The sequence below is a fragment of the Psammomys obesus genome, unplaced genomic scaffold (genome assembly GCF_907164565.1).
Source record: "Psammomys obesus unplaced genomic scaffold, mPsaObe1.curated_primary_1811, whole genome shotgun sequence".
NCBI lineage: Eukaryota > Metazoa > Chordata > Mammalia > Rodentia > Muridae > Psammomys > Psammomys obesus.
The window spans coordinates 527599-542986 of record NW_026592776.1 but is presented as its reverse complement, the minus strand read 5'-3'; positions in this window follow the sequence as shown (position 1 = coordinate 542986).

Genomic DNA, 15388 nt, shown 5'->3' with positions numbered 1-15388 from the left:
AGGGAAGGGAAGGGAAGGGAAGGGAAGGGAAGGGAAGGGAAGGGAAGACTGTAAAATGAGCACAAGTTTTCTTTCTGAATGGTGAGAATTTCTAGAATTCAGGCTGAGGATGTAACTCAATTGGAAGAAATCTTGCCTAGTGTCAAGAAAGCCCCGAGTTTCAGTCCCCAACACTTCAAAAATCACATGTCCTGGCACAGACCTGTAATTCCAGCATTTGGGAGGTGGAGGTCAGAGGATCACAAGTTCAAAGTCATCTTATTCTAAATAGTGAGCCCAAGGTCAGCCAGGGATACTTAAGATCCTGTCTCAACCGATACTCCAACCAAGGACCATGCTTGGAGAGGACGTAGACCCCTGATCAGAGGAAGCCCACAGACTGCTCAGTTTCCAAATGGGTTCCTTAGTAAGGGGACCAGGGGCTGTCTCTGACAGTGGCTGGCTCTTTGATTGCCTCCCCCTGGGGGGTGCAGCTTTGCCAGGCCATAGAGGAAGATGATGCAGCCAGCCTTGATGAGACCTGATAGGCTAGGGTCAGATAGAAGGGGAGAAGGGCCTCCCCTATCAGGGGATTGGGGAAGGGGCATGGGGGAGAAGAGGAAAGTGGGTGAGACTAGGAGACGAGGGAGGAGGCTACAGTGGGGATACATGTGAATAATTTGTAATAAATAAATTAATTAATTAAATATAAAAAAGATCCTGTCTCAAATGAACAAAGGAAATAAAAAAATTGCATAACTGCATACATTAAATCCATTAAATCCACACATTAAACACATGAAATTTGTTTTTTGTTTCTTTGTTTATTTTGAGGAGTTTTGTTTGTTTGGTTTGGTTTGGTTTTTAAAACAGGGTTTCTCTGTGTAATAGCCTTGGTTGTCTCAGAGTTCACTTTGTAGATCAGCAGGCCTCACACTCACAGAGATCTCTCTGCCTCTGACTCCCAAGGTCTGGGATTAAAGGTATGGGCCACAGTGCCATGCTATGATATTTGTTTTTAATTAATACATTTCATGGTTTTCTTGATGTAGACTCTCAGGTTAGGTTTGCTCGAACTCATTATTGTGTAGTCGAAGATTACTTTGAACTTCTGAACCTCCTGCCCCCACCTCCCATGTTCTAAGTTCATAAGCATGATGCTTATTGGCATATATGGTGATCTTTGAGTTACTTTTTTTTTTGCAACTCCTGCCTCAGCCACCAGAGTGCTGGGATTACAAATATGCACTATCACAAACACCCATCTTAGAGAAGTGAATTTTATAATGTGCAAATAGTGTATCAATTTTTTTAAAAAAATGAATATCATGTGTACTGGTATGTATTTGTAATTCCTGCAGTTGGGATTCTGAGACAGGAAGATCAGAAGTTCAATGCCAGCCTCAGCTACATATTAAATTTGAGGCCACCCTCGGCTATGTGAGATTCTGCCTCAAAACATGAGTGAAAACAAGCTGGGAGTGATGGCACATGTCTTTAATTCCAGGAGGCAGAGGCAGGTATAGCTCTGAATTCAAAGCCAGCTGGTCTACAGAGGGCCAGGTCAACCAGGGCTACCCAGAGAACACTTGTCTTGAAAAGCAAATAAAATAAAATAAGATCAGATAAAATAAAATATTTTTAAAAGTAAAGGAAACAAACAACAACAAAAAGAAGTTGAAACCTACTAGAACTGGCATTCAGTTATTGAGGAGAAGGGGGGAAGAAAAGAACCAAAGTGGACTTGGAAAGGGGCATGGGAGGAGATGAGGGAGGGAGGGTGGGAGGGATGGGGAGGTAATGAGGGAGGGGGCTACAGCTGGGATACAAAGTGAATAAACTGTAATTAATATAAAAAATAAAAATTTAATTTTAAAAGGCAGGAGAAATTGTGATCAAGATATATCGCATATGGAAAAACATCTATTTTCAATAAACAAAAATTTCAAAAAATTAATACATAAATATAAAGTAAAGAAGACATGCCATCCAAAAAGAAAGAAAGAAAGAAAGAAAGAAAAGAAAAGAAAAGAAAAGAAAAGAAAAGAAAAGAAAAGGTAAAGCTTGAAAACAGTCTCGTTGTGGCACAAATGCTTTAATAATAAATGTGTTGTTGACAATAAGGCTAGGGGAGAGTGAGGGTGTAATGAGAAAGCCAGAAGGCAAGTTAAGATAGTTACAATGAACAGGAAAGTGAGCAAGTCAAGGCCAGCACATGCGGTTGTAATGAAAACTGTTTCTAAGCTAGCAAGATAAAGCCTCGTTGATAAACGTTTGGAGGGCATTGTTGTTAATACTTTGTCCTCTTAGGAATCTGTCTGCAAATTTGACCAACGGTTGAACTTATGAGCTTGATGATGGTCTAGGCGGCATCCTTCTCAGATTTTGTACTATTTTTCCTTTTATTTCCTTTTTTATTTTTTTTTACATTTATTTATTTAATGTGCATGCGTATGCATGTGCACCACAAGAGTAATGTGCTCACAGGGGTTAGAAGAGGGCACTAGATCCCTTAGAACTGGCCCTGTGGATAGTTCTGAGTCATCGTGTGGGTGCTGGGAATCAAACCCAAGCCCCCTGAAAGAGCAACCAGTGTTCTAAACCACTCTGACCATCTCATCAGCTCACTATTTTGAATTTTATTTTCTTTTTATTAAAATATGACATCATTTCCCCTCTCTCCTCCATCCTCCAATACTTTCCATGCCCACCCCACCAATGAATTCCCTTTCAAATTCATGGCCTCTTTTTTCTTTATTTATCATAGTTACACATTATGTAACTATGAACTGCTGAGCGTGTTTGGTGTCACTCGTGTGTATATATCTTTAGGACTGACCAGTAATATATGATAACCAATTAGGGGACTCATCCCTTATATAGGCAATTTTTTAAAATAAAATAAAAAAGTTTGTGTGCTTGGCTACTTTTAGTTTTGCTATAGTAAGGCTATTTATTTCCTGTGTTTTCCTGAAAGTAGTTGTTTTTCTTGTGTTGTATTTTTCCTTCCAGTATCTTCTATAATCCTGGATTTGTGGGTAGGTGTTATTTAAATTTGTTTTTGTTGTTGAATATCTTGTTTTCTCCATCTATGATGACTGAGAGTTTTGCTGGGTATAGTAGCCTGGGCTGACATCTGTGTTCTCTTAAGGTCTGCATTATATCTGTCCATGCCCTTCTGGCTTTCATAGTCTCTGTTGAGAAGTCAGGTGTGATTCTGATGGGTTTGCCATTATATGTTACTTGGCCTTTTTCCCTTGCAGCTTTTAGTATTTTTTCTTTGTTCTGTATATTTACTGTTTTGATTATTATGTGGCAGGAGGATTTTCATTTCTGCTCTAATCTATTAGGTGTTTTGTAGGCTCCTTGCATTCTTATAGGCTTCTCCTTTAAGTTGGGAAAATTTCTTCTATTACTTTGTTGAAAATATTTTCTGGGCCTTGGAGATGGGAATCTCCTTTTTCCTCAATTCCCATCAAATTACCAACACAATTCTTTACAAGCCTTGAAAGAAAATTTCTCAATTTCATGTGGAATAACAAGAAACCCAGAATTGTTAAAACAATCCTTTACAAAAAAAAAATACCTTCTGGAGGTATCTCCATCCCTGATCTCAAGCTGTACTATAGAGCAACAGTAATACAAACTCCATGGTACTGGCATAGAAACCGGCTTGTGGATCAACGGAATCAAATAGAAGACCCAGAAATAAACCCACACACTTAATGGGTGCTGATTTTTGACAAAGATGCCAAAACCATACAGTTGAAAAAAGACATTATCTTCAATAAATGGTGCTGGTCTAACTGGATATCTACATGTAGAAAAATGCAAATAGATCCACACTTTTCACTCTGTACAAAACTAAAGTCCAAGTGGACCAAAGACCTCAACATAAAATCAGAAACACTAAATATGTTAGAAAAAAAGTGAGGAGCCTTGAACTCATGGGCACAGGAGACAACTTCCTGAACAGAACACCAACAGCACAGGCTCTAAGATCAAGAATCAATAAATGGGACCTAATGAAACTGAAAAGCTTCTGTAAAGCAAAGGACGCTGTCATCAGAACAAAATGACAACCTACAGACTGGGAAAGGATCTTCACCAACCCTCTATCAGACAGAGGGCTAATATACAGAATATATAAAGAACTTAAAAATGGGATACAGAGCTAAATAGAGAATTCTCTGTAGAGGCATATAAAATGGCAGAGAAACACTTAAAGAAATGCTCAACATCTTTAGCTGTTAGGGAAATGCAAATCAAAATAATGCTGAGATTTCATCTTACACCCACCAGAATGGCTAAGATCAAAAACTCAAGTGACAACACATGCTGGAGAGAATGTGGAGAAAGGAGAACCCTCCTTCGTTGCTGGTGGGAATGCAAACTTGTACAACCACTTTGGAAATCAATCTGGCGCTTTCTCAGACAATTAGGAATAGTGCTTCCTCAAGATCCAACTATACCACTTTTATGCATATATCCAAAATATGCTCAAGTACACAACAAGGACATTTGCTCAACTATGTTCATAGTAGCTTTATTTGTAATAGCCAGAATTTGGAAACAACCCAGATATCCCTCAGTTGAGGAATGGTTACAGAAATTGTGGTACATTTACACAATAAAATACTACTCAGCAATTAAAAACAAGGAAATCATGAAATTTGCAGGCAAATGGTGCGAACTAGAAAGGATCACCTTCAGTGAGGTAACCCAGAAGCAGAAAGACACACTTGGTATATACTCAATAATAAGTGGATATTAGACATATAATATAGGGCAATCATACTAAAATCTGTACACCTAAAGGAGCTAAGCAAGAAGGAGGACCCCAGGTAAGATGCTCAATCCTTGTTCAGAAAGGCAAATGGGATGGACATAGGAAGAAGGAGAAAACAGGGAACAGGACAGGAGCCTACTACAGAGGGTCTCTGAAAGACTCTGCCCAGTAGAGTATCAAAGCAGATGCTGAGACTCATAGCCAAACTTTTTGCAGAGTGCAGGGAATCTTATGAAAGAAAGGGAAGATAAAAAACTTGGAAGGGACAGGAGCTCCACAAGGAGAGCAACAGAACAAAAAAATCTGGGCACAAGAGTCTTTTTTGAGACTGATAGTCCAACCAAGGACCATTCATGGGGATAATCTAGAACCCTTGCACAGATGTAGCCCATGGCAGTTCAGTGTCCAAGTGGGTTCCCTAGAAATGGGAACAAGAACTGTCTCTTACATGAACTCAGTGGCTCTTTAATCACCTCCCCCTGAGGGGGGAACAACCTTACCAGGCCACAGAGGAAGACAAAGCAGCCAATCCTGATAAGACATGATAGACTAGGATCAGATGGAAGGAAAGGAGGACCTCCCCTATTAGTGGACTGGGAGGAGAAGAGGGAGGGAGACTGGGATTGGGAGGGGCTGGGGGAGAGTGCTACAGCTAGGATACAGAGCAAAATAAACTGTAATTAATAAAAAATATATAAATTCACTAAAAAATAAAATAAAAAGGTGTTTTTTTTTTTAATGGGTATGAGAAAGCTCTATGAATTCAAGGTCAGCCTGATCTACACAGCAAATGTCAGGGCTTTTGCCTGCATGTAGGTGTACTACTTTTGTGCCCTAGAAGACCAGAAGAAGGGTCAGACCCACTGGAACTGGAGTTACAGACAGCTGTTAGCTGCCATTTGGGTATTGGGAATTGGACCTGGGCTCTCTGGAAGAGCAGCCAATGCTCTTAACCGCTGATCCATCTCTCCAGCCCCATATATGTAATGATAGGCAGATATAAAATAATATAATTCTCCATGGCTTTCCAAACCTCCTTCGTGTTATTTGTCCCTCCTCTCCTCCTTCTGTCTCCTCAATTAAAGTCTCCCCGTTCTTGCCTTTCCCCCTTCATATCACCTGATTCTGCTATTCTCTTCTCTAAAGATACTCCCACCTATCTGCATGGTCCTTATTTACCTTCTTAGTTTCTGTGGTTAACCCCACTTACATAATATACACTTGCATGCACAGAAGGCGGTTATCATTCCACTTGCCATGATAACATTCCTGCTCCTGAAGAAAGCCATAGACCTTTTTATCTTTGAGGCTGAAGCTTGTCAGGCCACCCTGATTGGCCTACAACTTGCTACGTAGAGCAGACTGATCTGGAAGGTGCTTTTATCCTCCTGCTTGCCTCCCAGACACTGTGATTACAGGCGTGTGGCACCGTGTCCAACTCCTTTTATTTATTTATTTTTTGTTCCTATTGTCATCCTTTTCTTCAGGCGTGAAGAGTGTATCAGGGTTCTCGAAAGTCACAGAACTGATGGAATGAGTCTCTCTCATATGTGTACGTGAACGAAAAGTCTAAGATGCTAGTAGTTGCTCAGTCCGACGGAAGCTATCTCAGCTGATCTTTTGTGTACTCTGGAATTCTGAAGAAGTAGGCTACGATGCCAGGGAAGGAATGGATGTGCTAGCAAAGCGAGGTAAGCAGGCAAAGAGCAAAGGCTTCCTTTTTTTTTTTTTTTTTTTTTTTTTTTTTTTTATGTCCTTATGTGGACTTCCAGCAGAAGGTATGGCCCAGATTAAAAGTATGTCTTGCCATCTAAGGCCCCAAATGAAAGGCTTGAGTCTTCCCACCTCAAGATTCAGATCAAAGTGTATCTTCCTACCTCAAAGGTCTGGACTAGAAGTGGAGTCCCTCACTTCAAACCAAGCGGAAACTCTTGCACAGGCGTGCTCTCCATTTTTAGATTGTAGTTCATTTCAGACATAGTCAAGTCGATAACAAAGACTATCCATGACAAATAGTTACTCTCATTTTTGCTCTTATTATTAATAATTTAAATATGTGGTCTTGTGCTATATAACTCGGGCTAGCCTGAATTTCACTTTTGTAACACAGCCTGTCTCTAGCTGGAAATCCTCCTGCCTGAGTATCTAGGATGTTGGGTTTGCAGGCGTGTGTCACCAAAAACAGCTCCTCTGAGTTGTTTTTTAAGATTTATTTATTATTTATACAGTATTCTGCCTGCATGTGTGTCTGTCTGTAGGTCAGAAGAAGGTACCAGATCACATTATAGATGGTTGTGAGTCACCATGTGGTTGCTGGGAACTGAACTCAGGACCTTTGGAAGAACAGCCAGGCTCTAAGATCAACAATCAATAAATGGGACCTAATGAAACTGAAAAGCTTCTGTAAAGCAAAGGACACTGTCATCAGAAGAAAACGACAGCCTACAGATTGGGAAAGGATCTTCACCAGCCCTCTGTCTGACAGAAGGCTAATATCCAGTATATATGAAGAACTCAAGAAGTTAAAAAGCAACAAATCTCTGTAGAGGAATATCAAATGGCAGAGAAACACTTAAAAGCTCAACATCCTTAGTCATCAGGGAAATGCAAATCAAAATGACCCTGAGATTTCATCTTACATCCATCAGAATGGCTAAGATCAAAAACTCAAGTGACAACACATGCTGGAGAGGATGTGGAGAAAGGGAAAACTCTCCTTCGTTGCTGGTGGAAATGTAACTTGTACAACCACTTTGGAAATCAATCTGGCGCTTTCTCAGACAATTAGGAATATCGCTTCCTCAAGATCCAGCTATAGCACTCTTAGGCATATATCCAAAGTATGTTCAAGTACACAAAAAGGACATTTGCTCAACTATGTTTGTAGCAGCTTTACTCGTAGTAGCCAGAAGCTGGAAACAACCCGGATATCCCTCAGTTGAGGAATGGATACAGAAATTGTGGTACATTTACACAACGAAATACTACTCAGCAATTAAAAACAAGGAAATCATGAAATTTGCAGGCAAATGGTGGGATCTAGAAAAGATCATCCTGAGTGAGGTAACCCAGAAGCAGAAAAAGACACACACGTAATATACTCACTTATAAGTGGATATTAGACATATACTATAGGATAATCATACTAAAATCTGTACACCTAAAGAAGCTAAGCAGGGTAAGATGATCAATCCTCACTCAGAGGCAAATGGGATGGACATTGGAAAAGGGAGAAAACAGGCAACAGGACAGGAACCTGCCACAGAGTGCCTCTGAAAGATTCAACCCAGCAGTGTATCAAAGGAGATGCTGAGGCTCATAACCAAACTTTAGGCAGAGTACAGGGAATCTTATGAAAGAAGGGGGAGAAAGAAAGACCTGGAGGGGACTGGAGCTCCACGAAGAGAGCAACAGAACCAAAAATCTGGGCATAGGGGTCTTCTGAGACTGATCGTCCGACCAAGGACCATGCATGGAGATGACTTGAAACCCCTGCATAGATGTAGCCCATGGCAGTTCAGTGTCCAAGTGGGTTCCCTAGTAATGGGAACAAGGACTGTCTCTGACATGAACTCAGTAGCTCTTTTATCACCTCCCCATGAAGGGGGAACAGCCTTACCAGGACACAGAGGAGGAAAATGCAGCCACTCCTGATGAGACCTGATAGGCTAGTGTCAGATGAAGGGGCAAAGGACCTTCCCTATCAGTGGACTTGGAGAGGGGTATGGGAGGAGATGAGGGAAGGACAGTGAGATAAGAGAGAATAAGGGTGGGGGCTACAGCTGGGATACAAAATGAATAAACTAATATAAGAAATTAAAATTAAAATAAAAAATCTGGAAAGAAAAAATAGAGTGTCGTTGAGAAGTCAGCTTTAATTCTGATAGGTCTGCCTTTGTAAGTTACTTGGCTTTTTTCCCTTGTGGCTTTTAATATTCTTTCTTTGTTCTGTGGACTTAGTATCTTGATTATTATGTGGCAGGATGATTTTCTTTTCTGGTCCAATCTAATTGTTGTTCTCTGTGCTTTTTTATGTTTACAGGTATCTCTTTCTTTAGGTTGGGAAACTCTTCTTCTATAATTTTGTTAAAAATAATTTCTGATAATAGGAACTGGGACTCTTTTTTATTTTCTTTTTTTAAGATTTATTTATTATGCATCCAATGCTCTGTCTGCAAGAAGGCACCAGATATCATTACAGATGATTATGAGCCACGATGTGGTTGCTGGAAATTGAACTCAGGACCTCTGAAAGAGCAGTCATTACTCTTAACCTCTAAGCCATCTCTCCAGCCATGTTTTCTTTTTTTAATTAATGACAGTTTATTCCCTTTGTATCCCACCTGTAGCTCCCTCCCTCTCCCCTCCTAAACCCGCCCTCTCTCCCTCTGCCCTACCCATACCCCTCCCCCAGTCCCACTGATAGGGGAGGTCTTCCTTAACCTTAACCTTCTTCCATTCCCATTATTCTTAGGTCTTTTCATAGTAGCCCAGGTTTCCTGAATATTTTGTGTGAGGATTTTTTTTTTAGATTTAACATATTCTTTGACTGATGTATCAGTTTCTTCTGTTGTATCTTCTGTACCTTAGATTCTTTCTTCCATCTCTTGAATTCTGTTGGTGATGCTTGTGTCTGTTGTTTCTGTTCTCTTTCTTAGGTTCTGTTCCCTACGTTTTCCATCTCCATGATTTTCTCAGTTCGTGTATTCTTTATTGTTCCTACTTCCACATTGAGGTCTTGAACAGTTTTGTGCATTTCCTTCACCCGTTTAATTGTGTTTTCCTGTATTTTTTTAAGGGATTTGTTTATTTATTTGTTCTTTAAAGGACTCTATCATCTTCACAAGATTGGATTTAAAGTTGTTTTCTTGTGCTTCAGCTGTGTTAGGATATCCAGGGCTTGCTGTAGTATGACATCTGGCTTCTGGTGGTGCCATATTGCCCTTGCTCCTGTTTGTGTTCTTTCACTGGCCCTTAGCCATCTGGCTGTTTCTGGTTTTGGCAGGTCTCAGGTAATGTAGGCTAAGTTGTGGGCTAGAGAATGGATTACTGAAAAATAAGCATGGTCTTTCTTTGGTGGTCCCTGACGGCCACAGACCTCTTTCTATCCTGAGTGGTTGAAAGCCTCAGGGGATGGAGGCTGAGCTGAGGGTCTCTGATGGCTGATGGCCTCTCTGTCTTTCCCATGTGGCAATAGGTCTCTGAAAATGGAGGCTGAGCTGGTGGTGTTCCCTGATGGCCAGTGGCCTTTGGAGGCTTGGCTAGAGGCACCCAGCTGGCAGGGTGCTTGGGCGTAGAAGTCTCACCTGTCTTTTCTGGGTGGCCACAGGTCTCCAAAGATGGAGGCTGAGCTTTGGGCCCAAAATGGGGTGCAGTGGGGATGAGATTTTCGAGATAGTGTTTCTCTGGGTAGCCCTGACTGAACTCACTTGGCTGGCCTGGAAACAAATCCATCGCCTTCTGCCCTGCTAAGTGCTGGGACTAAAGGCATGTGACACCACAGCAGGCTTCAAGTTTCCCACCGCCCAGGAATTAAATATATTATTCAGATTAAATTAAGTGATTTTAAAAGAGATTCATTTATGTGTTTTTGTATTTATTTCTTTATTCTGTACTGGGGAGCAAATGATTTTAAAGTTCTAGAGGCCCGGCTTCTAGAATCAGTCCTTTCTCTCCTCATGTTATCCACACATGGTAGGAACAGCCATTCTTGGAGCCACGTCGTTGAGCTCAGTCTGAAGTCAGCTTCCTCAGTTTGTCCACCCACAGCAGGGTGAGTGTGAGGAAGCAGACACTCCCGACAAGTGCTGCAGCCCATCCAGCCACATTCATCCCCGGAAGCTCGGCAGCACGGGGAGGCTAGTGAGCAGAAATCGACTTTGGCACACTGCTCCCTGGTCCCAGGGTCTGGGTGGGGTGACCTAGCTGAAGCTGCTGATTTCTGAGGGATGTGAGGGAGTTGCTCAGCACAAGGTTATCAGCAAAAAGTACATCTCAAGGGAGCAAGTTCATCACCTTCCAGAATAGTCGACGCTTGGAACTGTACCCTAGGTCAAGTGGAACGAGGTGAGGAGGACAGGGTTGAAGAGTTTGGCAGCCCGTGTGACAGAGCTGAGGTTCCCACGACTACAGAGGGGGGATGCCTGTCTGGGTTGCGTGGGGGCAGTGGTGCCTTAGGCCGGGAACATTGTGTTCTGTGTGTGCTGTGTCTGAGGTGACTCCTCTCCTGCTGGAACTGGCTATTTCTTTATCTTTTTCAATCATTTTGACGTGTGTGTGGGTTTTGCCTTTGTGTGTGCCTGCGCACCACTTGCATGCAGCGCTGTCTGAGACCACTGGCTCGCCCAGAACTGGAGCTACAGATGGTTGTTAGCCATTGTGTGGGTGCTGGACATGAGCCAAGGTCCCCTGGAAGATCAATCGGTGCTCTTAACGGCTGAGACATTTCTCCAGTCCCTGGAGTGAATTTTTTTTTAAAGACTATTACTACCAACAGTACCACCATTACCACCACCACCACCACTACCGCTACTTCCTGTTTTTATATAAGTTCTCATATTGTGCCAAGGCTGGCCTGGATTCAGTGTGTAGCCAAGTCTGGCTTCCGTTTGAGGTGATCCTCCAGCCTCTTTAGTGCTCGGATAATAAGTAGACCACTGTTGTCTAACTCTTTCGTTGCTATTGATGCAGTCCCTCCCGGAGTGAAGCCAGAGGTTCTTAGGATTTAGAAAGTTAAGACAATTTACAAAGCTCAGGAAGCTCAGTGACAAGATTGGGACCAGGCAAGCCAGCCCGGGCAGTAAAGTGCTTGGGCTACAAGTTCGAGGACCTGACTTTAGATCTCCAGCATCCGCATAAAAATCGGCATGTGCTGGAGTACACTCATAATCCCAGTGCTGGGGAGGCAGGGACGGGGGGCTCCCTAGGGGTGGCTGCTCAGCCAGGCTTACCCAGTCAGTGAGCTCCAGGTTCCAGTGAGAAACCTGAGGAACGGTGTCCAACATTGATATCTGGCCTCTGCACACACATATATGCAACAACCCACAGGGGCGATTATGTACACACATGGTAAATAAAGAGTTACTCATGAGAGCCATATGACCCCCTACCTAAGGTTCGGTAAGCACCCACCAGTTGGCTGGGAGACAAGAGACTCTTCCACGTAGTTGCAGGTGAGCTGGGAACAGCTCCAGGGAGCGTGGCTTTGATGAGTCCTCACACATGCTGAGGTGGGGAAGGGGGGCATGGGGACGGGGTTTCTGTCAGGCAGCTGCTTTTAGGTCACTCAGGCTCCTGTAAGTGACCCCAGTAAACAAGAGAGATTTAGGTTGGACTTATTTCTTCGATCTATCATCAGTCAGTGCAAACAGATGTTTGTTGATGTCTCTCTAGGCAAAAAGAAGCACGAGGTTGCAAAACACTCTAGAGCAGCCACCATACCTGTATGTAACATCCTGAAAATTTCCTGTCCTTGGTAAGTGGCGGTACAGTCAGCCCCATCTTTTGAGGCAGGATCTTGACATGTAGCTGTGATGGTTGAGTCCCATTGTCAGTTTGACTGGATTTGTGGTCACCCGAGAGATGTGCTGTTGGGAATGTGTGTGGTACGGTTTCCAGAAACAGGGCGCTTAAGCTGAAGGTGGGTGACCCCATCCCATGAACTATATAGTCTTGTACTGAATCCAAGGGAAGGAGAGGAATGAACAGCATGGGCATTCATTTCTCTTTCCCATCTTCAGTCCCCATGAGATCACTCATTTCCACTGCCATGTCCCCCCATGTCTCTTCCTGCCAAGATGGACTCCTTTTAAGCCATAAACCAAAGTAAGCCCGTGCTTCTTGCAACATTGGTGAGAAAAGTAACTAATTTAGTAGCTCTAGCTGGCATCAAACTGTTAGTCCAGGTTGGCTTTACTGCCCTCCTTCTCTTTCAGCGTCCTAAGTGCTAGGATTACAGGTAGGAGGTGCTATAACTGTCTCTATTTTTTTTCTTTGTTCCTGAGAGTTCCTGTAGTCCAGATTGACACTGAACTTACGATGTAGCCAAGACCAGCCTTGAATTCCTGAGTCTTCTGTCGCTGTCCCCCTTCCCCCAAGTTCTGAGATTATAGGTCTGTGGAACCATGCTGCTTTTGCAATGCTGGAGATTGAACCTGGGCTTTCAAGTATGCTATGCAAGTATTCTATCAACTGAGCTACATGCCTTTCCTCCTTTTTTTTTTTTTTTTCAGTGTTGCTGGCTTCAAATTCTGTTTCTTCTGCTTCAGCCTCCTAAGTGCTAGACTATACATAGGACTTCATCACTATGTCCAGCCAGGTCCATTTCCCACTCCATTTTTCCTGTACATGTGTGTGTTTGTGTACATACTATATTACATTGTGGGTATATTATATAGATGCCTGAAATAAAAGTTGGAGTTTCAAATCCCTCTTCCACTTTATTCATTGAGGCAGGGTCTCTCAATCGAACCTAGAGCTCTTGATAGGCTTAGCCATCTCACTTTTTTGTGGGTCGTGGGATTTAAACTCTGGCCTGCATATCTGCACAGCAAATGCTTTAACTATCTTCCCTGCCTCAGGATCATTTTCTTTTCTTCTAAAGATTTATGTCTTAGTCTTTTGCCCGCAAGCTGACATGTGAACCCCCAAAATGCCTGGTGCCTGAAGCCAACTCCTCTGGAATGGAGTTGCGGACAGTTGTGAAATGGCATACAGGTGCTGCTAATGGAGCCTGGGGTCCTCTAGAAAAGCAGCAGCCAGTGCTCTTAACCGTGACCCATCTCACTAGCTCAGCCTGCATCATTAGTAAATAAAATATGTTTCACCTTGATAAATATCTTGGTGAAATTGTATCTATTTGGTTTGCAGCTTTCTTGCAACTTAAGTCCTTAACACACACACAAATTAAAAGATATAAACTCCTTGCAAAGTATTACAGTTTACAAAGTATTATACTAATGACTTAACTGGTGGCTGGCAATTCCAAGTAGCTTCTAGATGGGGACTAGTCACAGGAAATACCAAAGCAGGACTAACAAAAAGGTCAGGGATTTTGTCTTCACCTCATCAATGGCCAATGACTTGTTAGGCTTATGTAATGAAGTATAGTCAGGTTTAGAGTTCAAGCCACCCCAAACAGAGGTGGCTCCTGTAGGTTATGGTAGCTCTGTTCCCCTATGCCATTCAACTCTTTATCAAGCAATCCTATCTCTTGCAGTAACCTTTATAATAAGCATGTAAGTTTCCCCTGAATTCTCTGACTCGAGAAGCCAAGAAGGAGGTTGTAAACCCCCTAAATTATATGGCCTATTGTTTAGATGCAGCCAATTTTGATGAGAACTGATAGACTAAGATCAGAAAGGAGAGGAGAACCTTCCCTATCAGTGGACTTGGGGAGTGGCATGCATGCAGAAAGGGGAGAGAGGGTGGGATCAGGAGGGGAGGAGGGAGGGGCTTATGGGGGGATAAAAAAAACGAATAAACTGTAAAATAAATAAATAAATAAAAAATAACTTTCATCAAAACAAACAAACAAACAAACAAAAACTTGGGAGTTTTCTTGTGCCTCCACTGAGTACAACAGTGGAAATGTGGTTGCAGGTGACTCTGGCCCAAGGTATGAATGCATTATTGCTGACCCTGTCTGTGTTCTGCCAGTAGTGGCATTTGTTGGTTGGCCTAGCCAGAGCAGTGCTGGAGAGCTCCCTCCCAGAGGAGGGAGAACCAGCATGCTGACCAGCTCAGCTACCACTAAGGCCCAGATCCAGAGCTCAACCCCAAATCTTTATCATCTGCAAATGGGACACATGAAAGGCCCAGTCCTGCTGATCCAAAGCTGCAGGATCTTCATGACACAGGGCAGTAACTGGATGATCCACGAGTCCCAGTGAAGATCCAATATTCATAGTACCTGAGAAACCAGAGATCTCAAATCAGGCCAATGACTCATTGCAATGAATATTTGCAAGTGAACAGCTTCCAGGATGAGATGTTTTTTATGCTTTTTGTTGTTGTTTGTGTGTTTTTAAGGGGTGTGTGTGTGTTCCCAAAGGCAGGAAGGGTGGATTCAAGGGGTGTGGGTGATGAATGGGACTTCGATGCATTTAAAAAAAAAAAAACCAACAAAAAACAAACCTCGGAACTTGTAATCACATCTGTGGGATGTGACAGTTTCCAGACAGTGTGACTTGGAGAAAAGCTGGCATACCCTGTAGATCTGCTTGCTTGCTGTGTTGGGAAGCAAGTCCAGATACCTGATCAGTATCTGTGTCAATTCACAGTAAAGGAGGAAGAGTTTACATTCAAACTCAGAAACTTTCTGGCCTGGGCCTCGAGCTAGGGACCAGTGAGTGGTATATGCCTGTAGTCCCACCACCACCTGAGATGCTGGGGCAGCAGTGTTGGAAGTTCAAGGCCCACTTGGGCTACACAGTGAGATCCTGTCTTACACAACTCACTACCCCTAAGATCAGAGTAAAGGGGAACAAGTTGGACAGAAATTTAGGCTGTTATAAATATTTGCACAACACAAAAGGTCCACTGAATATCCCTTTTAATAATCAAGGTCCTCTTTTGTACAGGTTTTCACCAAGAATCCCAACATGTTGAGTTCATTCAGTT